The sequence below is a fragment of the Neomonachus schauinslandi genome, chromosome 4, assembly GCF_002201575.2.
Source record: "Neomonachus schauinslandi chromosome 4, ASM220157v2, whole genome shotgun sequence".
Lineage (NCBI taxonomy): Eukaryota > Metazoa > Chordata > Mammalia > Carnivora > Phocidae > Neomonachus > Neomonachus schauinslandi.
Genome location: NC_058406.1, coordinates 91667424 through 91694424, shown reverse-complemented (window position 1 = coordinate 91694424; position 27001 = coordinate 91667424). Strand labels below are relative to the sequence as shown.

Sequence of the window (27001 nt, the reverse complement as noted above, 5' to 3'; positions counted from 1 at the left end):
GTATGATGGTTCCTCAAGAAACTAAAGTTAGAATTACCATACGATCTAGAGATTCCACTTCTGGGTGTATATCCAGAAAAATTGAAAGCAGTTTTTCAAAGAGTTACTGGTACACCATGTTCTTAACAGCATTATTCACAATAAGTTAAAACATGGAAGCAACCCACATGTCCATCAAAGGATGAACGGATAAACAAAATGTGGTCTATACAGATGAGGGAAACTTATTCAGCCTTAAGGAAGGGAATTCTGATACATGCTACAATATTGATGAACCTTGAGGACGTTATGCGACGTACAATAAGCCAGTCTCAAAAGGACAAACACTGTGCTTGACACCACTTGCCTGAGGTACCACGTGATCAAATTCCGAGACAAAAAGTAGAATAGCAGTTGCCAGGGGCTGGGAAGTTATTACTTAATGGGTACAGATTTCAGTTTCGCAAGATAAAAAGAGTTCTGGAAATGGATAGCGGTGATGTTTGCACAACAGCATGAATGTACTTAATACTACTGCAGTGAACACTTAGAAATGGTGAAGGAGGCACATTTTATGTTACACAGATTTTACCACAATTAAAACATTTTAAATGGCATTAATATCATGAATTAGGCGTACCCTTTCTAGATGATTATCTCTAATGTCTAATTACAGACTAAAAGAAGGTCACCTGTGTTACAGCAAAAGTCACTAGTTTTGGCAGCAATCCTCTAGCATTTAACTGCAACTGCTTAACAACCACACGCAGCAAGCTAGTTCTTCAGCTCCCGAGGCACATAGGTTTTGCAGGAGATCCCCCTTATCTGTGGTTTTGCTTTCCACAGTTTCAGTTACTTGAAGGCAACTGCAGTCAGGAAGCAGATGATCCTCCTGACCTGTGGTCAGGTCAGTGGTACCCTAACTCTACGTCACAGCACCTACGTCATTCCGCTCACTTCATCTCATCATGCAGGCATTTTATCATCTCACATTATCATGAGAAAAAGGATGAGTACGGGACAATAAGATATTTTGAGAGAGAGAGACCACATTCATGTAACTTCTATTACAGTATATTGTGAGAATTGTTCTATTTTATTATTAATTATGGTTGTTAATCTCTTACTGTGCCTAATTCATAAATTATACATTATCATATGTATGTATAAGACAAAGCATAGTGTATGTAAGGTTCAGTACCACCTACAGTTTCAGGCACCTTCTGAGGGTCTTGGAATCTATGCCCCATGGATAAGGTGGGACCACTGTAATCGGTTTATCTTGAAGGATGCTTCAAGAAGAGTTCACTGAGCAAAGTTAAATGTTCTCTGAATGTCCTATTGAGAATGGTTAAGGCTAGGGCTGGAGTTACACCTGCTTTATTTTTTTTTCCTCTTTGTTAAATTATCATTGGCCATGCTCAATGGCACTGAGTCCTTGATCATTCAGTTGGTGGCTCATTTGGACTCCAGATTGCTTCCTGTTAGCATGGGGGTGTTGTGACCATCTCCACAGATGTTCCCTTGGCTCATCTTCTAGCTAACTTAGAGCAACTTTCTCTTCAGACACATATCTAGGAAGGTTACTTGCTTTCATGACAAGATGCCAATCTTGCCTCCATATGGTTTATTGTCTAACTGGGCCAGAAAATGCTTCTCAGAGAAGGTGACATTTAAGCTGAATCTTTAAGGAAAGAGCAGAAGTTTGTCAAGCAAACCAGGAATAGGGGGCACTTCAGTCAAAGGAAGAAATTGACATGAGACATTGAATTTTGAAAGTGCTTGGAACCTTTAAAAAGAGCAAGTGGGGGGCGCCTGGTTATCTGATTCTTGATTTCAGCTCAGGTCATGGTCTTAGGGTTATGGGATCGAGCCCCACATCAGGCTCCATGCTGGTGGTGGAGCCTGCCTGGGGTTCTCTCTCTGCCCTTTCCCCACCCCCCTTAAAAAAAGAGCAAGAGATCTACTGTGGTTAAACCCCAAAGAGGTCTGTTTAACCAGTTCAGGTTCAGCCTGTTTAGAAATTCTTGAGCCCACCATCCCTAAGATCCTCACGCTGCTTCATTCCTTTGCTATCTCTTATATCCTTCTCTTAGTCCCACAGAGAGAGAGGCAGAGACAGGAACAAAGAGAAGACAAAGAGAGAGAGAAGCAAGGGAGAAGAAAGAGAGACAGAAAGGCTACATATGCAGATCTATGATGGCTGGGAAGTTCCTAGAGAGAATTGTCATGGTCTTCACATGGTATCTAAAGAAAGGGAGCCATATTCCACCAGAATTGTCCATAGACATGGACAAGAGTAAATGTAGAGAGACTTTTGCTTTATTTAAATTTTGGATGGCCCCCAAAGGTCACCTGGTCCACTGACTCCTTACTAAAGCATTAAGCCACCCAGTGACTGGGTGAAGTAAAACTCAGGGCGCTTGGCTCAGGGAAGTATGTAGGAACAGCTGTGGCATGACTTGCTCAATCCTGAAATGCTCCCCTTCCCAAAAATATCTCTCCCAGCCTGCCAGCAAATATAGCATTTTTTTCATGTTAGGTCATTTATTTTCCACCATTATCAAGTGGTATAAGTATAATTCTCTCCATTTCACTGCTGAGGCTTAGACCCAGAAAGGTAAGTGTTGGTACCTAGTATATCACTTAAGGGTAGGATTAACTACCAATAACAAACATCTGAAAAATAGAAGCTTAAATGAGATAGAAGTCCAAAGGCAGGTAATTCAGGGCTGACCGTGACCAATAGACCCAGGATTTTTTAGGCTCTCTGCCCCAGCATCCCTCGTATGTGGACCTCATCTCTGTGGTGCAAGATGGCTGCTGGAGCTCCAGGTATCACACCTGTGCTCTAAGGAGCAGGATGGAGGAAGGAGGAAGAAACCACAACTATTCCAATATACAAAACCTCCAGAAACTCCAGACAACATTTTCACCTAGCTATCATTGGCTAAAAGTCACATGATCAAACAGTCTTAGATAATAATGTGTCGGGTGTTAGACGCAAGTAATGAATCGTTGAACACTCCATCAAGAACTAATGATGTACTATATATTGGCTAACTGAACATAATAAAAAATATATAATAATGTGTCCATCAAAAATCAGGTTCTGTTATTTCTAGATACAAGGAGAATGGATATCCAGAAGATAACTAGCAATCTTTGCCACAACTGGAAAGAGACTAAACACATACAGATCAGTTTAATTCCAAATCCCATCTATTTGCCCTCACTCTACTACTCTGCACTTTAGGATGAAGGAATGGCCAAAGCCCAAAGGTGTGAGAATTCAGGGCAGTTCAGAAGAGTGAGAAGCTCAGCGTAGCAGGCACATCGGTTTGTGGCTAGATAGTGTAGATGACATTAGAAAGGTAGGAAGGCATTATGAAGAAAGAACCTTGAAAACCAAGAACCCTGGATACTCTATCCAAAAGTCAGTGGGAATCATCGCAGGTTTTTGAGGAGGGGATGAACCTCCGCTTCTCAACTGGTTGCTGAGGATCGTGAGGCTATGCTAGAGAGTCTAGTGTTCATGGGGGCCTGCCTCTAATATTTGGCCTGTCTGTAGTATCAGACTAGTTGTTTAACCTCTTTGTGCCTCATTGCCCTCCTCTGTACAAAAGTTAAAAGTAAGTAAAGTGCTGAAAACAGTACCTGGCATAGGGTATGCTCTATAAAACTGTCTTTTTTTTATGCTGCTTTTGAATTCCATGAAGCCCAACAGCAGGTTAAGCAGAAGGCATTCCCTTGGGGCTGACAGATGCCAGAAGAGAGTCGGGTTGGGGCTTCCTCAACAGCCCCGTGCGGTTTTACAGGGTCTGGTCATGGTAAGGGGGCCTCCTTTATGAAGCTAGAAGAAGATAGGGATTTTGGTGATTTGGGAACAGCCCTCCACTCCAGCTTCTTCCTCCTCCCAGATATTTCTTGCTCCTTCCTGGTTTCAGGCTCTAGGCTCAATGCCTCCAGGCTCAAGATCCAATCTGTCTTCTCTGAAAGCCAGGCCCAGACTGAGTTGAGACAGTACCACATGCATGCCCCTGTTCTGTGTCTAGTTCCAGGGGAGGGGAAGCTAATCTTGCAGCTGGAGTCCTGCAGTGGGAAGGAAATTGGTTTGCCTACCTGGTCCCCTATACCTAGTCCTCAGGGTCAGAGAGTTTCCATGCCATTCTCCAGGAGCCTCTGAAATCCCAACTTCAAGGAAGTGGAGCCTGACCTGTCAAACTTAAAAAAAAAAAATATCTTCTCAGGGGTCTTGGAAATAATTCATATAACTTTGAAAATAAAATTAATTTTCAATAGCATAGCTCTTTCCCCCAGATAATAAAAAAAATATATATCTTCTCAGGGGCCTTGGAAATAATTCACATAACTTTGAAAATAAAATTAATTTTCAATAGCATAGCTCTTTCCCCCAGATAATACTTCGATTAGTTTGAAGAGGGTAGCACCAAGAAGTAAAACTGGGTGCTGGAAAGGATTTCTTACTCCAGCAAGCTTGTCATTCTGTATTTCATGAAAGCAGCAGCAGAAGGGTACTATGAGGTTATTATCATCATCACCTTTTTTTTTTTTTTGGTGAGGATACAACCACTTGGAGGTTGGCAGAGCTGGGTTAGACTCAGGGCCAGGACCTCTGATGCCAGACACCTTGTAATTCCCCCTCACCAGCATGTGGCGCTGTTGGCCATTACCTCCTCTGGTAACTCTTTGAGGGCTAGGATACTAAGTTCCTTTCTTTTTTCTCCTCCCTATTTAACTGATTATTCTCCACAATCTTTACTGTCTCCTCTTCATCTGCCTATCCTTCAGAGGCTGCCAAATCCCAATGAGCTTTTAAAGATGTATGTCTCAAATCTGTACTCGCCTCTTTTTTATTTCATTTCATTTTGTTTTATTTTTTATTTCGAAGACAATTTTAAATTTATTTAAATTTTTGTATAAGTTTTAATTATGCAGATTAAAATTTAATCTGTTTAGTGTACAGTTCTGTCCTTTCTACTTTAGATTTTTAAAAATCAAACACATAATTTTATTTTTTATTTTTTTTAAAGATTTTATTTATTTATTTGACAGAGAGATAGAAAGAGAACACAAGTAGGCAGAGAGAGAGGGAGAAGCAGACTCTCCACTGAGCAGGGAGCCTGACACGGGGCTCGATCCCAGGACCCTGGGATCATGACCTGAGCCGAAGGCAGCCGCTTAACTGACTGAGCCACCCAGGCGCCCCTAAACACATAATTTTAAAAGGCAAATAGGGTTAACATGTTTGTAACTGGGTAGAGCAGTCCCCTTCTCACATCAGCCTCCCCCCACGCTGGTCCTGCCCCCAGGAGGCAGAACTGCTGCATAAGGCTGCACAGGTTGTGCAAAAGTCAACTTTGGGGATACCACTTAAACACTCTGTGTGTTGTGAAATGCACAACCACCATATATGGTAGCCTAGTCTAGTTGTAACCAGTCAATTCTTTTAGCCATTTCTACTAATATTTACTTTTATGAATCTAAATAAGACTGTACTGCTTTTTCTTGATTCTCCAATATCAGTTATAATGTATTGATGTCCTCTGATAATGCATGATTATTTAGCTCTCTCAAACTCCTCCAACCCCTCTATATGACTTCTCCTCTTTTATCTTTTTATCTGTACAGTTATATCACAATTTCATTTCAATCAGTATTCAATATCTACCTTAAACACATAAAAAGCTGTTTACTGCTGTGTCAAGTAGTTATATTATATTGGCTATTATAATGGCTGCTTCCTTGTTCAACTTTGTTTTTTCACATGGTTAATAGTTGTCTCTTTTTTTCCATTTCCTTATTCAACTTTCGTTTCTCACATGGTTAATAGCTGCTTTCTTTCTTTTTTTTTTTTTTCCATTTTCTTAGTATTTTATGTATTGATGACTGGCTTAATCTCCCCATTTCCTCCAACAACTTCTTAAATGCAGTTTGCTATCATTTATATCCCTACTCTGCATCCCCCCAAGAGAGTTGTCTCCTGGAGTCTGAAGTCTTCCTGTTCTATGAACTGTTTACTGTCCAGGTCAGCTACATACCTCTTATTCTGAGACTTCCCTTTACCACTAACCTGGGCATTCCCTTCACTCCTTTCCTTTCTTGGACCTCATGCTTCCTCTTTTCTTGTTTGGTAGAACATATTGCCTAGCAGTTTCTTTAGACATGATACAATAGAGTTAGGTTTGTTGAGATTTTTGTAATTATAAAAAATCTTTATTCTATCATCATACATCATGATGGTTTGATAACTGTATTTTCCTAGAATATAATAAATAATTTTTCTTCATAACACTGAATGTAGTTCTCCCTTCTCTTCTAGCTTCCAGGGTAGCTAGCTGTTAATTAGTAAACTTTTGTATGTAACCTGTTTGTTGTTGTTGTTTTTGGTCTGGAACATTTTTCTATTAATTCTTTATCCTTGGTGTACTGAAATTTCATGAGGATGTGTCTTGGTGCAGCCTTTTAAAAGGTTTGTTTTGGCAGGAACACTTTTTGGACTTTTAATCTAGATACCTTGGTACTTTGGTTTTCCAAAATATCATCAAATTATTTCTTTGTTTTATCCCTTTTCTCTGTTCCATATTTCTATGACCTCACTTGGTTTGCTATCAGAGGAAGAATCTTCCAATTTCCTTATCTTTTCCATATAATTATTAATATCTTTGTCTGTGTTCTACTTCAGTGGGATTTCTCCAACTTAATCTTCCAACTCTTCTTTTGAATTTTTAATTTTAGTTATATTGCTAATTTCCAAAAGTTTTTTTTTTATTCTCTTATTGTACCTTTTTTATAGCATCCTTGTTTCTCTGAGGATGCTAATTATTGCTTTCTTTAAAATTAATTTTCTTCTCCTAGTTTTTTCTTTTCTCTCTGTTTTTTATGTTGTAGGCCTTTCTCAAAAATCTAGACCATTTTCCTTCTGTTCATTTTTTTAGAAGATTTATTTATTTATTTGAGAGAGAGAGAGCAAGGGGAGGGGCTGAGGGAGAGGAAGAATCTCAAGTAGAGTTCCCTCTGGGCACAGAGACCGATGAGGGGCTCACTTCTACAACCCTGAGATCATGACCTGAGCTGAAATCAAGTGTCAGATGCTTAACAGACTGAGCCACCCAGGAACCCCTACCTTCTGTTCATTTTTTTAAAGATTATATTTATTTACTTGAGAGAAAGAGAGAGAGCACAGAGGGAGAGGAAGAAGGAGACTCCCCACTGAGCAGAGAGCCTGATGGGGCTCAATCCCAGAACCCTGGGATTATGACCTGAGCTGAAGGCAAATGCTTAACCAACTGAGGCACCCAGCCTTCCCCTTCTGTTCAGTTTTAAGACTAAAATGATTGGAAGACTGATTGGAAGTCTTCCGTGATTGGGCAAGCTTGATGACTACTGGAGTTCAACCTATGGACAGGATGTTTTTTCCATGGGGAAATATACATGTGTGTGTGTGTGTGTGTGTGTGTGTGTGTGTGTGTGTGTTTCTCTACCCCCTCTGCTGCCAGGGCCATTGAGATTGTCCAGAGACAATCCATTCTCATCTCCTGAGGGTGTAAGTGTGGCAGCTGGTATTCTGGGGTAGGTGAAGGGGACTGAGTGCCTCACTATTCAGGATGCAGCCTTTCATGTATTTCCTGTCTTTTCAGTTGGCCACCTCCCCCAAGCCCTCTGCCAAGCCTGCTGTCTCTGAACTCAAAGGTCCTGGGTTCAATTGCTCTCAAGAATAAATCTCTTCTCTCCCACCGAAGTGAGAGAGGGGTAGTCACCTGGCTGGGCAGGGTTGGGTCCTAGAGCTTGAACTGATCCTTTAACAGATGTTCAGTGTATTAGCCTGTTCAATTATAACACATGTCTACCTTCTTTGCACCTGATACCTCTGGGCTTTTCATCTCTTCTGGGTTCTTCAGAGTGAATAGGATTGCTTTTCACTAATATACCCATCCACAGACACTTAAGTTTGTTTGTTTTAAGCTTTCTCTGCTCTGCTAAATCAATTCCCAACATCCCATATAGTTTTCGTCTTATTTATATGTTGTGGCTTGGGATTATGTATGTTTTCCTAGTTTTACCAGTGATGGAATGCATATTTTATTCTAGTCCTTCTTAGTGCTTCAGTGATATTTTTACAGAAAGTAAGCAGAAATGTCAATTTGAAACCAGAAGATCCTGCCCTTTCCTGTTGCAGGTTGCATAGAGTCAGCTCCTGGGTCTCTGACACCTGAAAATTGAGAGCTTCTTCACATCCCATCCTATACCTGGCGGCCATCACCGTGCCACAAAATGAATATATTGAATTACACCATAAATGCTATGGATATTGTTTGGATTACCATGAGAAAAAGGTAAAGAAAGAAGGTCAGAGAGGTTCATGAATGTTCAAGGAAGGCAAAAAAGATGGTCAAAAAGTTAAGCTCTGCCATAAACAGCACCATGCTGAGAAAAGACAAATGAAAAAGATTATCAAGGTGCATGAAGAGAGGGGCACCTGGGTGGTTCAATCATTAAGTGTCTGCCTTCAGCTCAGGTCATGATCTCAGGGTCCTGGGATCGAGTCCTGAGTCCCGCATTGGGCTCCCCGCTCAGCTGGAGAGCCTCCTTCTCCCTCTCCCTCTGCCTGCTGCTCTGCCTACTTGTACTCTCTCTCTATCAAATAAATAAATAAAATCTTTAAAAAAAAACGATGCATGAAGAGAGAAACCCCAAACAAAAGAATGATGAATAGACTCCACAAGGAACAGTACCTGCATATCTGCTGGAGAGAGAGGGATGGTCCATGCTAAAGTGCTTTCCAATATGATTAACAAAAATGAAAATAGATAGAGGGAAAATGGGAAGTTCCTCTGCCAAGAGTTCATGCCCAGGGAGAAACAGAAGTGTTCAAAGTTATTTGAACAGGAAAGAAAAAGAAGAAAGCGTGGAAGAGGATGGTTACTAAGTAGCCTACGCTGGAAATGGCTTAACTCAAAAACCACCTAAATATGAAAGATTCATTAGGCCAATGGACTTACTTTTCAAAAAGGCCCACAACACATCCTGAACTGGAAGCCACCTTTTGCCTGCCAATACTTAGTGTCAAGAAGAATCTCTCAGTCCCACTATGTACAACTTTGAGTGTTATTACTAAATGTCTGGCCATTGAGGTGAATGCGAGTGAGTTGGATGTTGTGACACAAGGAGGTAAGGTTACTGGGGGAAAATATGCCCAGGTCACCAACAGTCCTGAAAATGATAGATGCATAAATGCAGTCTTATTGCTTTGACAGCAGTTTCATACAAGTAACTCCTTAGGATTATTGAAAATAGTACACCAGTCAGGAAAACCGCCATTACTGTGATGTTTCTGAGTACTACCAAGCAGTTTTATGTGTCTGCAATCATTGAGAAAACTATTTATTCTATTGTAAAAAAAAAAATTAAAATAGACAAATTTTACAAAAAAACAAAAAAAAAACAGGAGATCCTCATCCTTCCTTGCCCCTTCCACTTCCACTGCTTAATTCACATCCTCATTGATTCTCACCTGTACCTCTTAAATATCTTCTAGCTGCTTTTCTGGTCTCCAATTTCTTTCCCCTCTAATTCATCCTTCACAGATAATCTGATCTGATTGCATCCCTCCCCAACTCAAAAACGTTCGGCTACTCACAACAAAAAGAACTGAGTCCTTCCCAGTTTGGTTTCAACCATCCTTTCCAGTCTTTCATTTACCATTAGACTCATAAACTCTGTGTTCCAACGACCATCTATTGTAAAAGTTACCATATGCCAGATCCATACTAGGCATTTGTGGATACAAAGATGAAAATACAGTTCATGCTCTCAGAAACCTCAGAGTCACAGACAGGTAAAAGATGTTTCTCATCCCCATATCTGTCTTTTGAAATTCTGTCCATTCAAAGTCAACCTCAAGCAACAAGCCTCCTTTATCTTCATTTTGGAATTAATCTCTTCCATCCCCAGGCTCCCCTGAGCATTTTCCCTGTACTGCTATTAGAATACTGAATCTAGATTGCCTTGAATATGCCTGTAGATGTGTCTGTCTCCCTCACCTGAAGTAGGAATCCTTAGTAGTAGGGACAACAGAGATCTCTGTTACATCAGGAAAGTGTTTTGCATAAAGCAGAAACTCAATAAAAATGTATTGAAAACATCAAATTTTCCTGTTACTGAATTCAAGGAAGAAATGTTCAGTTGGTGTGTATATAAGGGACACTGAACTGCTTTATTTATTCTTTTGACATTCAAACATTTATTAACCTGCTGTGGACCAGGCCCTGTGCCCTACACTGTGGTGACAGAGATGAAAAAGGAACAGTTGTGTCCTGAAGTGGCTCACAGTCCAGCAAGGAGACAGTAGTGCAAACAATTGCAAAAGCCTGAGGCAGGGGCTCTAATAGAGGCGGGGCAGGGCAGAAAGAACTTAGAGCCCTGCCTGGGAAGGGGGCAGGCACCAGAAAGGAGGTGACCTCCAGCCAAGATGTGAAGGATGGAGAGCAGTTCCCTAGAGAGAAAAGGAATAAAAAGGAAATCCTAACGGATGTTATTTCCACTTTTGGCTATAGTGAAGGGTTGGGAGGACTATAGTTTTTGTTCAAACAGATTCATCCTTTGAATATTCAAATGCTTGTGAAGGACCTACTGTGGGCCAGGTCCCATGCTAGGCAGATATTTTTAATATAAATTATCTAAAAAGTGGGTGAAAAAAAAGGAGAAGCATATTTTAATTTAAAGGGTTTTATAAAAAACTGCAATAATGTAGTCCAGATAAGTGTTCTAATGATTTCTTAATTCAGAGAAAAAGCTTAGAAGAATGCATGGAGATAATGTATTCATTACTCAGTTTCTTTCAAATATCTGCTGTCCCCCGCAAGCGTTTGGCAAGAGCTGCTTTGCAATCAATTCCCGGTTGAATTCTCTGATGAGGGCCGGAAACGCCGTTATTCTGAGTTGTTGATTAAAGAGGGATTCGCATGCTGTATATACCAGATGTGCAGGAGGTGGGGCTGGCGGTCTGTGCTGAATGATTAGGAGCTTGATTTGTATTCTCTCTCAGAGGCAGAGGCAGTAAACTTCTCATAGTGGCTGAGGAAGGAAGTGTGTGTGTAATACTGACTTCATGCCAGGCACCATGCTAGACACATTATCTTCTTAAATTTTCACTCGAATCCTTTTGAGATAGATGTGTTATGGAGATGTCTGGTAACACAAGAAGTATTTATTTTCTTTTATCTGTTATTATTGTGATGATTTATTTTAAAATTTTAGCAGGGCAACTGCCAGTCAGTTTTCAGTATAAGTAGACACAGTCACCTTGGGGCATATCTTTCTGTCTATGGAATGGTTACTTGAATAGTCTGTCTTGCTTGTATAAAATGTAAGGACAAGTAAGCACTCCATGCCCCAAGGAAGGTTATATAACAGCGGCAGTTTTGTGATTGACTCTGTTTTTCCCTCCTAATCTCTCTGAATCTGTGGAGCTTGTTGGTAGAAAGGGACTGTGAATATCCAGGAAGCTAAGGGGTAAAGACCCTTCTTTTTGAGGCTCAACATTATTAGAAATTCTTTGAATGAATTCTCCCCTAACTTAAATGTTAACTTCACAAGAGCAGGGTTCACCTCTGTGTCTACAGGACCTAGATGGTGGCTAGCACCAGTAGGTGCTCAATAAATATTGTTGAATGATTATCTCTCAATTCTTTCTTCCATACCCTTGCTCCTAAGTTTTCCAGACTAAAACTTTTTTTGAGAGAGAGAGAGGTAGAGGGAGGGGCAGAGGGACAGAGAGAATCTTAAGTAGGCTCCATTCCCAGAGCAAAGCTCAACACAGGGCTCAATCCCATGACCCTGAGATCATGACCTGAGCCAAAATCAAGAGTTGGATGCTTAACTGAATGAACCACCCAGCACCCCCAGACTAAACTTCTACTCTTCCTTTTTTATTAACTCTGTTCACTCATATTCCTGAAATTATTAACCAAAAATTTTAGCAGCTTCTACAATTTCTTTATACATTCACACTCAATTAAAAACAACAAAGTCGTGTCCTCAAATAGAAGAGAATATTTGTCTTATTTGTTATAACCAGAGAAATGTGCAACCAGATTATCTAACATTTACACCAAGTTGTTTAAGTAAGCTAAAAAGAGGTGGTAGGTAATAAAAAGGTATATTAGGCAGTTCCTACTTCTGAATTTAGTAGTAATTTTTCTTCACTGGAATCTATGATAAATTTATTGTTTTGAAATAGCATTTTGTTTATAAAAAGATTTACACCTAAGCCTTCAAATGGCTTTAGCTGAATTCCATTCAAAGTGCTTTTAAATTACTTTGTCATCATTATTTTGATGTTTTTAGAACTCTTTATAAAACCACAAGATGACGGAATTAGAAAAATTTGATTTTAGCCTGTCAATAATCTGTTAGCTATGATTTGAGAGGAAGTCAATGTCTTTTCAATTCAATTCAACAAACACATAATGAAAACCAACTGTGTGCTAGACTAAATGACATAAAAAAAGATAGAAAAATGTAAAACAAAGTCCCTGCCTCTAAGCTTATAGTCTAGTAGGGAGAGACAAATGACTTAGGCAACGGTTCTAGTGCAGAGAGAAGAGATGGAACCAGATCTAAGGACTGCTCTTTTATAGGATGGAGGCAGTGTCTATCCACTGAAACAGGAGAGAAGCCAGAGCACACATTTACAAATATAGATAGTTTCTATTCTTTTTTTTAATATAGTTTCTGTTCTGAATTGATGAGAGGTTCATTCCATCTTAATCTTCTTTATTCACTTAATCCCTGTATTACTATTATGTGTAGGATCAGATTCAGGGCTATACTATTTACGTTTAGAATAGGCTTAAAGGAGAAATGCTGGCCTTCTGTCTTGCCTAGAATATCTATCTGAAGAATTGAGACTAACAATGATGGGCAGACAATTAAACAGCCAATTATGCTGCTTCCTTGATTAAAGATGTAAATGAAGTTTCTTCCAATTTATTCTATACACTATCATAAATATTTTTAAATTGCTGTAAGAGGTCTTAGCTGGAAAAAAAAATGCTCTTAGCTGTATTTCATCTTTTGGTCAGGTACCTGTCTTTGGAAAAGAGACCAAGGAAGAGCAACCTTCAGACCAGATATTCTAGAAATCACTACTATTCTGACAGGCACCTCTCCGGTTATGTCAATCAAGAGATGTCTGAAAAATATCAAATTCAGGAAGGTTTTCATATTTTCCCTGACACTGTCATTTTTTAAATATGTTCCAGCTATGCTATGCTAAGCACCTTCCCTACATTATCCCAGTTAATCTCACAACAATGCTATAAAGAAGGTTTTACTTTCTTACCTCATTTTAAATGAAAAAAAAATTGAGTCATAAAGCCACCAGAGTGTGAGGCCCATGTAGGTGGATGTCATTTTTGTTTGTTTGTTTGTTTGTTTTATTCCTTGATTTGTCCCCAATGCCTAGAACAGAGCCTGGAATTACACAGATGTTCATAAATACTTGTTGAATGAATGAAAGGATGGATGACTAAATGGTAAAGAATTTTCTCAAGGTCACATAGATAGTAAAGGGTAGAGTCAGGACTTCAACTCAGGTCTGTTTGATTGCAAATCCTCTGTTTCTATCTCTTATACCCTATTATGCCCACATGGCTTGAAACTGCCTTTTCAATCCAGACAGGTGAAAGATCAGAGTATCCAATATTTCCAGAGGCACCATTTGGCAGGCTGACCCAGTTAGTTTGGCCAAGAAGCTAGATTAGGAGTGGAGGGAGCAGTCCCTGTTTTGAGGGGATCCAAAAGCATGGATAGTGATGGCTAATTCACTCTTAGATTCCATCAAAGTTGGAGTCTTTAAAGATATGTTGTGAAGGTTAAATAATATCCTATATGTCATGGCCTTGATCTGTATTTGAGACATAGTAAGCACTTAATACATAGTTGCAGGAAATAAGGAGGTGACTATAAATTTTGTAGAACATACTAGGTGCTACTATGATTTTGAAAGCAAATGATGGTAGAGCTTTAGACTGTAAAACCAATACCCGACGTGGTTGACTCACACAATAAACAATCATTTGGAAGACTGAATGTGCTTCCTATTTTAATATAACAAGGATAATGGGAAATATATTTCTAAAATTCTATTCTAAGCACTTTACAAATCCAAACTCACCCCTTGGGAAAACCTTTGAGATATAGATATCGTCATCACAGATGATTCCATAGATTTGATTTCAGTCTGCCAGTAATTGATTTGAGAGGTAACGGCAGCACAGAAATGCTAAGTAACTTGCCAAGATCCCACAGCTGGTTGGTGCAGAGTTAGGATGGAAACCCAGACAGTCTGGCGTCCTGTCCGTGCTCTTAGCCAGTACGCTCCAGCAAAGGGAGGAGTGTGGTCAGGCCTCATTCCTATGCTGCCTGGGACCCAGAACTGGCTCTCTCTATGGCTTTAGGGTAGAGACTGTATAACAAATAGACAACAGAGTACAGATTTGTAATCCTCCTGATGGAGCCAGGGTGGGCTCATGGGCCCACCTTAAGCTTTTTTGCACACCTGGAGTAACAATGCCTGTACCACCTACTACTCAGAGTAGTTAAGAGCAGTATAGGACACCGATATATACAGAAGTGTATAGTAAACTTTATTTTATTTATTTATTTATTTATTTCAAGTAAAATTAACATGTAGTATTATATTAGCTTCAGGTGTGCAATATAAAGATTCAGTAATCCTATATATTTCTCAGTGCTCAACAAGATAAGTGCTTCACCTGTTTTACCCAAGCCCCACCCACCTCCCCTTTGGCAACCATCCATTTGTTCTCTGTATTTAAGAGGCTATCTTTTGTTTGTCTCTTTTCTTTGTTTGCTTTTTTCTTAAATTCCACATATGAGTGAAATCATATGGTATTTGTCTTTCTCTGACTGACTTATTTCACTTAGCGTGCTACCCTCTAGATCCATCCATGTTGTTGCAAATGGCAAGATTTCATTCTTTTTTATGGCTGAGTAATATTCCATTGTGTGTGTGTGTGTATATACTTTATATATATATAAACTTTAAAGTTCCATGTACAAGTAGAAAACTGTTTTTCATTATCCTCCTTTAAAATTTTTCTCTTAGCAGTTTTAGATTACACAGCCTGAGTATAAACTCTTCAAGGGCAGGGTCTGAATTCGGGTTTCCTCTTAGGTCTCTCTCAGGGGCAAGCACAGAGCTCTGCACTCACAGGAGAGTCTCATAAATGTTCATCAGCCATCCTCACATGGCTCTTTGGGAAGAATACCTGGAGCCTCAGCATTTTGTTTTGTTTTTTTTTAGTTTTTATTTTATTTTATTAAAAACATATAATGTATTATTTGTTTCATGTGTACATGTCTGTGATTCATCAGTCTTACACAATACACAGCACTCACTCACATACCCTCCCCAATGTCCATCCCAGCCACCGCATCCTCCCCCCACCCCGCCCCTCCAGCAACCCTCAGTCTGTTTCCTGAGATTAAGAGTCTCTTATGGTTGGTCTCTTTCTCTGGTTTCATCTTGTTTCATTTTTTTCTTCTCTTCCCCTATGATCCTCTGCCTTGTTTCTCAAATTCCACATATGAGTGAGATCATATGATACTTGTCTTTCTCTGATTGACTTATTTTGCTTAGCATAATACCCTCTAGTTCCATCCATGTCGTTGCTAATGGCCAGATTTCAATTTTTTGATGGCTGCATAATATTCCATTGTATATCTATACCACATCTTCTTTATCCATTCATTTGTCGATGGATATCTGGGCTCTTTCCATAGTTCGGCTATTGTGGATATTGTTACTATAAACATTGGGGCGCAGGTGCCCCTTTGATCACTACATTTGTATCTTTGGGGTAAATACCCAGTAGTGCAATTGCTGGGTCATACAGTAGCTCTATTTTCAACTTTTTGAGGAACCTCCATACTGTTTTCCAGAGTGGCTGCACCAGCTTGCATTCCCACCAACAGTGTAGGAAGGTTCCCCTTTCTCTGCATCTTCACCAACATCTGTCGTTTCCTGACTTGTTAATTTTAGCCATTCTGACTGGTGTGAGGTGGTATCCCATTCTGGTTTTGATTTGTATTTCCCTGATGCTGAGTGATGTTGAGCACTTTTTCATGTGTCAGCCATTTGGATGTCTTCTTTGCAGAAATGTCTGTTCCTGTCTTCTGTCCATTTCTCAATTGGATTATTTGTTCTTAGGGTGTTGAGTTTGATAAGTTCTTTATAGATTTTGGATACTAGCCCTTTATCTGATATGTCATTTGTCATATATATGTCATATATCTTCTCCCATTCTGTCAGTTGTCTTTTGGTTTTGTTGACTGTTTCTTTGTGCAAAAGTTTTTATCTTGATGAAGTCCCAATAGTTCATTTTTGCCTTTGTTTCCCTTGCCTTTGGCAATGTGTCTAGGAAGAAGTTGCTTCAGCCAAGGTTGAAGAGGTTGCTGCTTGTGTTCTCTTCAAGGATTTTGATGGACTCCTGTCTCACATTTAGGTCATTCATTGATTTTGAGTTTATTTTTGTATGGTGTATGGAGGAGCATCAGAAGTTTTGATTAATGTCCCTCCCACCTGTTTGATTTGATTATATTTAAATGAAACCCCAAGAAGACATACAAATGGCTAACAGACACATGAAAAAATGTTCATCATCATTAGCCATCAGGGAAATTCAAATCAAAACCACATTGAGATACCACCTTACACCAGTTAGAATGGCAAAAATGGACAGGGAAAGAAACAACAAATGTTGAAGAGGTTGTGGAGAAAGGGGAACCCTCTTACACTGTTGGTGGGAATGCAAGTTGGTACAGCCACTTTGGAAAACAGTGTGGAGGTGCCTCAAAAAGTTAAAAATAGAGCTACCTTATGACCCAGCAATTGCACTCCTGGGTATTCACCCCAAAGACACAGATGTAGTGAAAAGAAGGGCCATATGCACCCCAGTGTTCATAGCAGCAATGTCAGCAATAGCCAACCTGTGGAAAGAGCTGAGATGCCCTTCAACAGATGAATGGATAAAGAAGATGTGGTCCATATATATAATGGAATATTACTCAGCCATCAGAAAGGATGAATACCGAACTTTTACATCAACATGGATGGGACTGGAGGAGATTATGCTAAGTGAAATAAGTCAAGCAGAGAAAGTCAATTATCATAAGGTTTCACTTATTTGTGGGACATAAGGAATAGCATGGAGGACATTAGGAGAAGGAAGGGAAAAATGGGGGGGGGAATTGGAGGGAGAGATGAACCATGAGAGACTATGGACTCTGAGAAACAAACAGGGTTTGGGGGGGAGGGGGGATTGGGTATTAAGGAGGGCACATACTGCATGGAGCACTGGGTGTTATATGAAAACAATGGATCATGGATCACCACATCAAAAACTAATGATGTATTGTATGGTGACTAACATAACATAATAAAATTAAAATAAATAAATAAAGTTCTTCTGTTTTATGTTTGGGAAAAATAAATAAATAAATAAATGAAACCCCAAGACTATATTGTCTAATAAGGTGGGAAAGAATTAGTTGCTGTCCATCAGCTTCCTAGAAGCATGTTCATGGGACAGGGTCTGGATAGTGTCTTAGTTCCTTGTTGAGGCCTTTAGAGTTTATGTTTTTGGGAGACAAATGCCTAATTAAAGCAAACAAATAAATACAAAACCAACTAGTCCCTTCACTGAAGTGCAGTCAGCTTTTGCTATCTTTCTTTTCCTTACTGAAATGGTGACAAAGGCTGTTTAGGATCATTGGCAAACATATTTTATTTCAATGAATCCTCCATCATCCTGCTGACATCTTCCAATTCCTTGAAAAACATGTAAGTGGCTCCCAATATCAAAACCTCAAAATAAATGAAGCAAAAGTTGAGAGAATAAAAGGAAGAAATGGACAAATCCTCAATCCTAGTTGGATATTTTAAAACTCATCATACAGTAATTGATAAAATCAAGTAGACAAAATAAGTAAAGATATAAGAGGCTTGATCACTATCAACAGGGCCTAATTGACATTTATAGAATGTTATACTATATCCCAAACCACATAATACACATCATTTTGAAGTGCACATAGAATATTTATTAATATAGACCATATTTATTGAAAATAAATTTCAAAGGATCAAAATTATATAGAGTATGTTTTTTATCCATGGCTAAATTTAATTCTAGAAAAGCTCCAAATGTTTAGAAATTAAGCAATAATAACCAAAGGTCAATGAAGTAATCACAAGGGAAATAAGAAAATATTTCTAACTGAATGGCAATAATTTCACAACATATTAAAAGCTGCAGGATGTAAGCAAAGCTGTGCATATAGGGAAATTTATTGTTTTAAATCCTTTATTAGAAAAAGAAGAGAGTCCTAAAAATCAGTGATCTAAGCTTACTTCCACCTTAATAAGCTGGAAAAAGAAGAACAAATTAAATCCAAAATAAGTAGAAGAAAATAAATAATAAAAATAAGAACAGAAATCAATTAATTTTTTAAAAGGACAAACAGCAAATAAAATCAACAGAAGCAGATATTGATTATTTGAAGGGATTAACAAAATTGACAAAATCCACCTACACTGATTGTGAAGGTTATAAAATGTGGTTGAAATTTTATACCCTTTCCATCAAGAGCTGTAATCTGTATTCCCTTCCCTTCATCTGAGTTGGCCTTGGTGACTTTGCTTGTAAGTTGATAGAAGTAGCGCTGCTGGGAGAGGAGCAAGATGGCGGAGGAGTAGGCGACCTAAATCTCGTCTGGTCCCAGGAATTCAGCTAGATAGGTATTAAACCATTCTGAACACCTATGAACTCAACAGGAGATTGAGGAAAAGAATAGCAGCAATGCTCTGAACAGAAAAGCAACCACTTTCTGGAAGGTAGGACGTGTGGAGAAGTGAATCCTAGGCGATATACGAGAAGATAGACGGCGAGGGAGGGGGCCTCTGTCAGCTGCTACAGGCAAGTGATAGAGCAGCGGAGCACAAAATCGGAACTTTTAGAAGTCTGCTCTGCTGAAGGATGTTGCACCAGTGGCTAAGTGGGGGGTGAAACCCTTGCTGGGACAGTGTGGTCTCAGGGCCCTCAGGGTCACAGAAAGACTGGGGGTGCCTGAGTGCGGCAGAGCACCCAGGTATCAGAGCAGGGAAGCCGGCTGCAGAGATGGAGCCAAGGAGCGGGCTCTCAGCTCGGGGTTGCCATAAACAGTGATCCACAGAACAGTCAGGCCACTACTCCTCCAGCAGGGACCCAACAAGTGGCAGATCCGGGGAGACTCCCCTTCCTCCCCTGGGAGGAGTGGCGCAGGAGTGCACCGCAGGGATCTGCTGGGTTTGAAGACTCCAAGCGGGGTCGTGTGCCCGAGATAGAAATGCTTGGTCACAGGCCGGGTGAGAATGGAGTGCGGTGGGAGAATGGGGAGATGGGAGTGATTGACTGCTTTACTCTGGGGGTGCACTGAGGAGTGGGGCCCTGAGTTCTTGGCTCCTCTGGGGCAGAGATTGTAAGGCCACCATTTTGACTCTAGTCCTCCAAAGCTGTATGGAAAGCTTGCAGGGAACAAAAGCTACCAAGAGCAAACCCAAGCAGATTACTTAGCCCAGCCCTGGCAAGGGCAGGGCAATTCCGCCTCCAGCAAAGGCATTTGAGAATCACTGCAACAGGCCCCTCCCCCAGAATATCAGCAAGAACAGCCAGCCAAGACCAAGTTTACTGATCAATGAGAATAGCAGAACTCCAGCACTAGGGGAATACTGCACATAGAATTCATGGCTTTTTTCCCATGATTCTTTAGTCTTTCAAAGTTAAATTTTTTAATTTTCTTTTTTCTTTTTCTATTTTTTTTTTGAATTTTTCTTTTTCCCTTTTCAACCAACATCTTATCAATCCCTTTTTTAAAAATCTTTTTTATTTTTCATTTTTAGAGTCATATTCTATCCCTTCATTGTAGTTAACCTTATTTTTGGAATATATATAAGTTGTTCTCTCTTTAAAATTTTGGGATACACTTTCTTCTAACAAACTATACCCTAAATCTCTAGTGTATGGCTTTGTTCTAGTCTCCTGCTTGATCACATTCACTCCTTGTTTGTTTTTTAATTTCTCTTCTTTCTTTTTTCAACCAACTTCATATCTTATCAATTCCTTTTATAAAATCTTCTATAATTTTCATCTTTACAGTCATATTCCATCCCTTCATTGTATTTACCTTTATTTTTGTGCATATATGTTTTTCTTTCTTTAAAATCTCGGGAGGCAGTTTCTTCTAACAGACCAAAATATGCCCAGAATCTAGTGTGTGGCACTGATCTATTCACCAGCCTGATCATATATGAACATATTCTTTTTTTTCTTTTTTTCTCTTTTTCTTTTTCTCTTTCTTTTTTATTTTTTCTTTATTTCTTTTTCTTTTCCCCCAGTTTCAGGTCTCTTCTGATTTGTTTAGTGTGTATTTTTCTGGAGTCATTGTTACCCTGCTAGCATTTTGTTCTCTCATTCATCCATTCTTCTCTGGACAAAATGACAAGACGGAAAAACTCACCTCAAAAAAAAGAACACGAGGCAGTACTGACTGCCAGGGACCTAACAATATGGATATTACTAAGATGTCAGAACTAGAGTTCAGAATGACGATTATAAAGATACTAGCTGGACTTGAAAAAAGCATGGAAGATACTAGAGAAACATTTCTGGAGAAATAAAAGAACTAAAATCTAACCAAGTCAAAATCAAAAAGGGTATTAATGAGTTGCAATCAAAAATGGAGGTTCTAACTGCTAGGATAAATGAGACAGAAGAGAGAATTAGTGATATAGAAGACCAAATCATGGAGAATAAAGAAGTTGAGAAAAAGAGAGATAAACAACCACTAGATCAGGAGGGCAGAATTCGAGAGATAAGTGATACCATAAGACGAAACAATATTAGAATAATTGGGATCCCAGAAGAAGAAGAAAGAGAGAGAGGTGCAGAAGGTATATTGGAGCAAATTATAGCAGAGAACTTTCCTAATTTGGGGAAGGGAACAGGCATCAAAGTCCAGGAGGCACAGAGAACCCCCCTCAAAATCAATAAAAATAGGTCAACACCCCAACATCTAATAGTAAAACTTACAAATCTCAGAGACAAAGAGAAAATCCAGAAAGCAACTCGGGACAAGTGGTCTATAACCTACAATGGTAGAAACATTAGATTGGCAACAGATCTAGCCACAGAGACCTGGCAGGCCAGAAAGGACTGGCATGATATATTCAGAGCACTAAATGAGAAAAATGCTCAGCCAAGAATACCATATCCAACTAGGCTGTCATTAAAAATAGAAGGAACGATAAAAAGCTTCCAGGACAAACAAAAACTAAAGGAATTTGCAAACATGAAACCAGCCCTACAAGAAATACTGAAAGGGGTCCTCTAAGCAAGGAGAGAGCCTAAAAGTAACATAGACCAGAAAGGAACACAGACAATATACAGTAACAGTCACCTTACAGGCAATACAATGGCACTAAATTCATATATGTCAATAGTTACCCTGAATGTAAATGGGCTAAATGCCCCAATCAAAAGACACAGGGTATCAGATTGGATAAAAAAAAACAAGACCCATCGATATGCTGTCTGCAAGAGACTCATTTTAGACCCAAAGACACCTCCAGATTGAAAGTGAGGGGGTGGAAAGCCATTTACCATGCAAATGGACACCAAAAGAAAGCTGGGGTGGCAATCCTTGTATCAGAAAATTTAGATTTTAAACCAAAGACTATAATAAGAGATGAGGAAGGACACTATATCCTACTTAAAGGGTCTATCCAACAAGAAGATCTAACAATTGTAAATATCTATGCTCCTAACATGGGAGCAGACAATTATATAAGCCAATTAATAACAAAAGCAAAGAAACAAATCAACAACAATACAATAATAGTGGGGGACTTTAACACCCCCCTCACTGAAATGGACAGATCATCTAAGCAAAAGATCAACAAGGAAATAAAGACTTTAAATGACACACTGGACCAAATGGACTTTACAGACATATTCAGAACATTCCACCCCAAAGCAACGGAATACACATTCTTCTCTAGTGCCCATGGAACATTCTCCAGAATATATCACATCCTAGGTCACAAATCAGGTCTCAACCAGTACCAAAAGATTGGGATCATTCCCTGCCTATTTTCAGACCACAATGCTTTGAAACTAGAACTCAATCACAAGAGGAAAGTCAGAAAGAACTCAAATACATGGAAGCTAAAGAGCATCCTACTAAAGAATGAATGGGTCAACCAGGAAATTAAAGAATAATTAAAAAAATTCATGGAAACAAATGAAAATGAAAACACAACTGTTCAAAATCTTTGGGATGCAGCAAAGGCGGTCCTAAGAGGAAAGTATATAGCAATACAAGCCTTTCTCAAGAAACAAGAAAGGTCTCAAATACACAATCTAACCTTACACCTAAAGGAGCTGGAGAGAGAACAGCAAATAAAGCCTAAACCCAGCAGGAGAAGAGAAATAATAAAAATGAGAGCAGAAATCAGTGAAATAGAAACCGAAAGAACAGTAGAACAGATCAACGAAACTAGGAGCTTGTTCTTTGAAAGAATTAACAAGATTCATAAACCCCTGGCCAGACTTATCAAAAAGAAAAGAGAAATGACCCAAATCAACAAAATCATGAATAAAAGAGGAGAGATCACAACCAACACCAAAGAAATACAAACAATTATAAGAACATATTATGAGCAACTATATGCCAGCAAATTAGATAATCTGAAAGACATGGATGCATTTCTAGAGATGTATCAACTACCAAAACTGAACCAGGAAGAAATAGAAAACCTGAACAGACCTATAACCACTAAGGAAATTGAAGCAGTAATCAAAAATCTCCCAATAAACAAGAGCCCAGGGCCAGATGGCTTGCCAGGGGAATTCTACCAAACAGTTAAAGAAAAATTAATACCTATTCTTCTGAAATTGTTCCAAAAAATAGAAATGGAAGGAAAACTTCCAAACTCATTTTATGAGGCCACCATTACCTTGATCCCAAAATCAGACAAAGATCCAGTCAAAAAGGAGAATTACAGACCAATATCCCTGATGAACTTGGATGCAAAAATTCTCACCAAAATACCTGCCAATAGGATCCACAGTACATTAAAAGGGTTACTCACCACGACTAACTGGGATTTATTCCCGGGCTGCAAGTTTGGTTCAACACCCACAAATCAATCAATGTGATACAATACATTAATAAAAGAAAGAACAAGAACCATATGATCCTTTCAATAGATGCAGAAAAAGTATTTGACAAAGTACAGCATCCTTTCTTGATTAAAATTCTTCAGAGTATAGGGATAGAGAATGCATACCTCAATATCACAAAAGCCATCTATGAAAAACCCACAGCAAATATCCTTCTCAATGGGGAAAAACTGAAAACTTTCCCCCTAAGGTCAGGAACACGGCAGGGATGTCCACTATCACCACTGCTATTCAACATAGTACTAGAAATCCTAGCCACAGCAGTCAGACAACAAAAAGATATAAAAGGCATCCAAATCAGCAAAGAAGTCAAACTCTCACTCTTTGGAGATGATATGATACTTTATGCAGAAAACTCCAAAGACTCCACCCCAAAACTGCTAGAACTCATACAAGAGTTCAGTAAAGTGGCAGGATATAAAATCAATGCACAGAAATCAGTGGCATTCCTATACACCAACAACAAGACAGAAGAAAGAGAAATTAAGGAGTCGATCCCATTTACAATTGCACCCAAAACCATAAGATACTTAGAAATAAATCTAACCAAAGAGGCAAAGAATCTGTACTCAGAAAACTATAAAATACTCATGAAAGAAATTGAGGAAGACACAAAGAAATGGAAAAATGTTCCATGCTCATGGATTGGAAGAACAAATATTGTGAAGATGTCAATGATACCTAGAGCAATCTACAAATTTAATGCAATCCCTATCAAAATACCATCCACTTTTTTCAAAGAAATGGAACAATTAATCCTAAAATTTGTATGGAACCAGAAAAGACCACAAATAGCCAGAGGAATGTTGAAAAAGAAAAGTAAAGCTGGAGGCATCACAATTCCAGACTTCAAGCTCTATTACAAAGCTGTCATCATCAAGACAGTATGGTACTGGCACAAAAACAGACACATAGATCAATGGAACAGAATAGAGAGCCCAGAAATGGACCCTCAACTCTATGGTCAACTCATCTTTGACAAAGCAGGAAAAAACATGCAATGGAAAAAAGACAGTCTCTTCAACAAATGGTGTTGGAAAAATTGGACAGCCACATGCAGAAGAATGAAACTGGACCATTTCCTTACACCACCAAAAAAACAGACTCAAAATGGTTGAAAGACCTAAATGTGAGACAGGAGTCCATCAAAATCCTAAAGGAGAACACAGGCAGCAACCTCTTCAACCTCAGCCACAGCAACTTCTTCCTAGAAACATCGCCAAAGGCAAGGGAAGCAAGGGTAAAAATGAACTATTGGGACTTCATCAAGATAAAAAGCTTTGCACAGCAAAGGAAACAGTCAACAAAACCAAAAGACAACCGACAGAAGGGGAGAAGATATTTGCAAATGACATATCAGATAAAGGGTTAGTATCAAGATCTATAAAGAACTTATCAAACTCAACACCCAAAGAACAAATTACCCAATCAAGAAATGGGCAGAAGACATGAACAGACATTTTTCCAAAGAAGACATCCAAATGGCCAACAGACACATGAGAAAGTGCTCAACATCGCTCGGCATCAGGGAAATAACAAATCAAAACCAGAATGAGATACCACCTCACACCAGTCAGAATGGCTAAAATTTACAAGTCAGGAAATGACAGATGTTGGCGAGGACGTGGAGAAAGGGGAACCCTCCTACACTGTAGGTGGGAATGCAAGCTGGTGCAGCCACTCTGGAAAACAGTATGGAGGTTCCTCAAAAAGTTGAATATAGAGCTACTGTATGACCCAGCAATTGCACTACTGGGTATTTACCCCAAAGATACAAATGTAGTGATCTGAAGGGGTGTGTGCACCCCAATGTTTATAGCAGCAATGTCCACAATAGCCAAACTATAGAAAGAGCCAAGATGTCCATTGACAGATGAATGGATAAAGAAGATGTGGTATATATATACAATGGAATATTAGGCAGCCATCAAAAAAAAAAATCTTGCCATTTGCAACATCGTGGATGGAACTAGAGGGTATTATGTTAAGCGAAATAAGTCAATCAAAGAAAGACATGTATCATATGATCTCACAGATATGAGGAATTCTTAATCTCAGGAAACATACTGATGGTTGCTGGAGTGGTGGGGGGTGGGAGGGATGGGGTGGCTGGATAATAGACTATGGGGAAGTTATGTGCTATGGTGAGCACTGTGAATTGTGTAATGCTGATGAATCACAGACCTGTAACTCTGAAACAAATAATACATTATATTTTTTTAAAAAAAGAAGAAGAAGAAGATGGAATGGAAAAATGAAGGGGGAAAATCAAAGGGGGAGACGAACCATGAGAGACTATGGACTCAGAAAAAACTGAGGGTTCTAGATGGGAGGGGGGTGGGGGGATGGGTTAGCCTGGTGATGGGTATTAAAGAGGGCACATATTGAATGGAGCACTGGGTGTTATACGCAAACAATGAATCATGGAACACTACATCAAAAACTAATAATGCAATGTATGGTGATTAACATAACATAATAAAATAAAATTAAAAAAAAAAGAAGTAGTACTGCTTTACTTCCAAGGCTCATCAAAAAAATGTCAGACAACTTCCTCCTGCTTTTCTTGGAGTGATCACTCTGAAGGAAGGTTGCTATGCTGGAGGGACCACATGGAGGCACTTCATCAACAGTCCCACCCCAGCTCCCAGCCAATAGCCAGCACTGACTTCCAGCCTGTGAGGAAGCCATCTTGGAGTCCAATGGAGTCTTAGTGACTGAAGGCTCAGTTGACAACTCAATTCAACTGCATTGAAGACTCCAAGCAAGAACTGTTCAGCTGAGATCTTCTCAAATTTCTGAACCATAAAATCATTAGTAAATTAAAGTGGTGTTTTTAAACTGCTAATGTAGGGACAAGTTGTTATGCAGCAATAGTAACCCACATACTGATTAAAAACCAAAAAGAGAAAATATAAATTTCCAATATCAGGAATGAAGAAGACAACACTAAAGATATTACACACATTAAAAGGAAAATATAACAACATTATGGAAAACTCCATGCCAATATATTTGGCAATTTTGATTAAGTGACTACATTTCTTTGATGACACGAATTACCAAAACTGATACAAGACAGAAAATCTAAAACCATATATCCAAATGATAATGAAAAGAAATTAAATTCAAGTCTTCCCATAAAGGAAACTCCAGTTCCAGACAGTTCAACAATAAATTCAATTGAATATTTAAGGAATAAATAATACTAATATTTACATAAACTCAGAAAATATAGACGCTAAATAGGTACACTTTCTAACTCACCTTAAGAGGCCAGCACAATCTTGATATCAAAGGCAAAGACATTATTAAAAAACCAAACTTCAGACCATTAGACCTTCATCAACCTAGATGCAAATATTACTTTTTTCATTTTAGTTTTTTAAATGCAAATTTTTAAAAAATTTTATTATGTTATGTTAGTCACCATACAATACATCATTGGTTTTTGATGTAGTGATCCACGATCCATTGTTTTCGTATAACACCCAGTGCTCCATGCAGTACGTGCCCTCCTTAATACCCATCACCGGGCTAACCAATCCCACCTCCCCCCTCCCCTCTAAAACCCTGTTTGTTTCTCAGGTCCATAGTCTCTCATGGTTCATCTCTCCCTCCAATTCCCCCCCCCACATTTCCCTTCCTTCTCCTAATGTCCTCCATGTTATTCCTTATGTTCCACAAATAAGTGA

The 27001-nt window shown here is 39.1% G+C and overlaps 1 pseudogene; it reads left to right on the top strand.

Annotated features, from left to right (window-relative positions):
• The first annotated feature begins 2795 nt into the window (after positions 1-2795).
• On the top strand, positions 2796-9254 carry LOC110580603 (annotated as a pseudogene).
• Positions 9255-27001: the final 17747 nt, after the last annotated feature.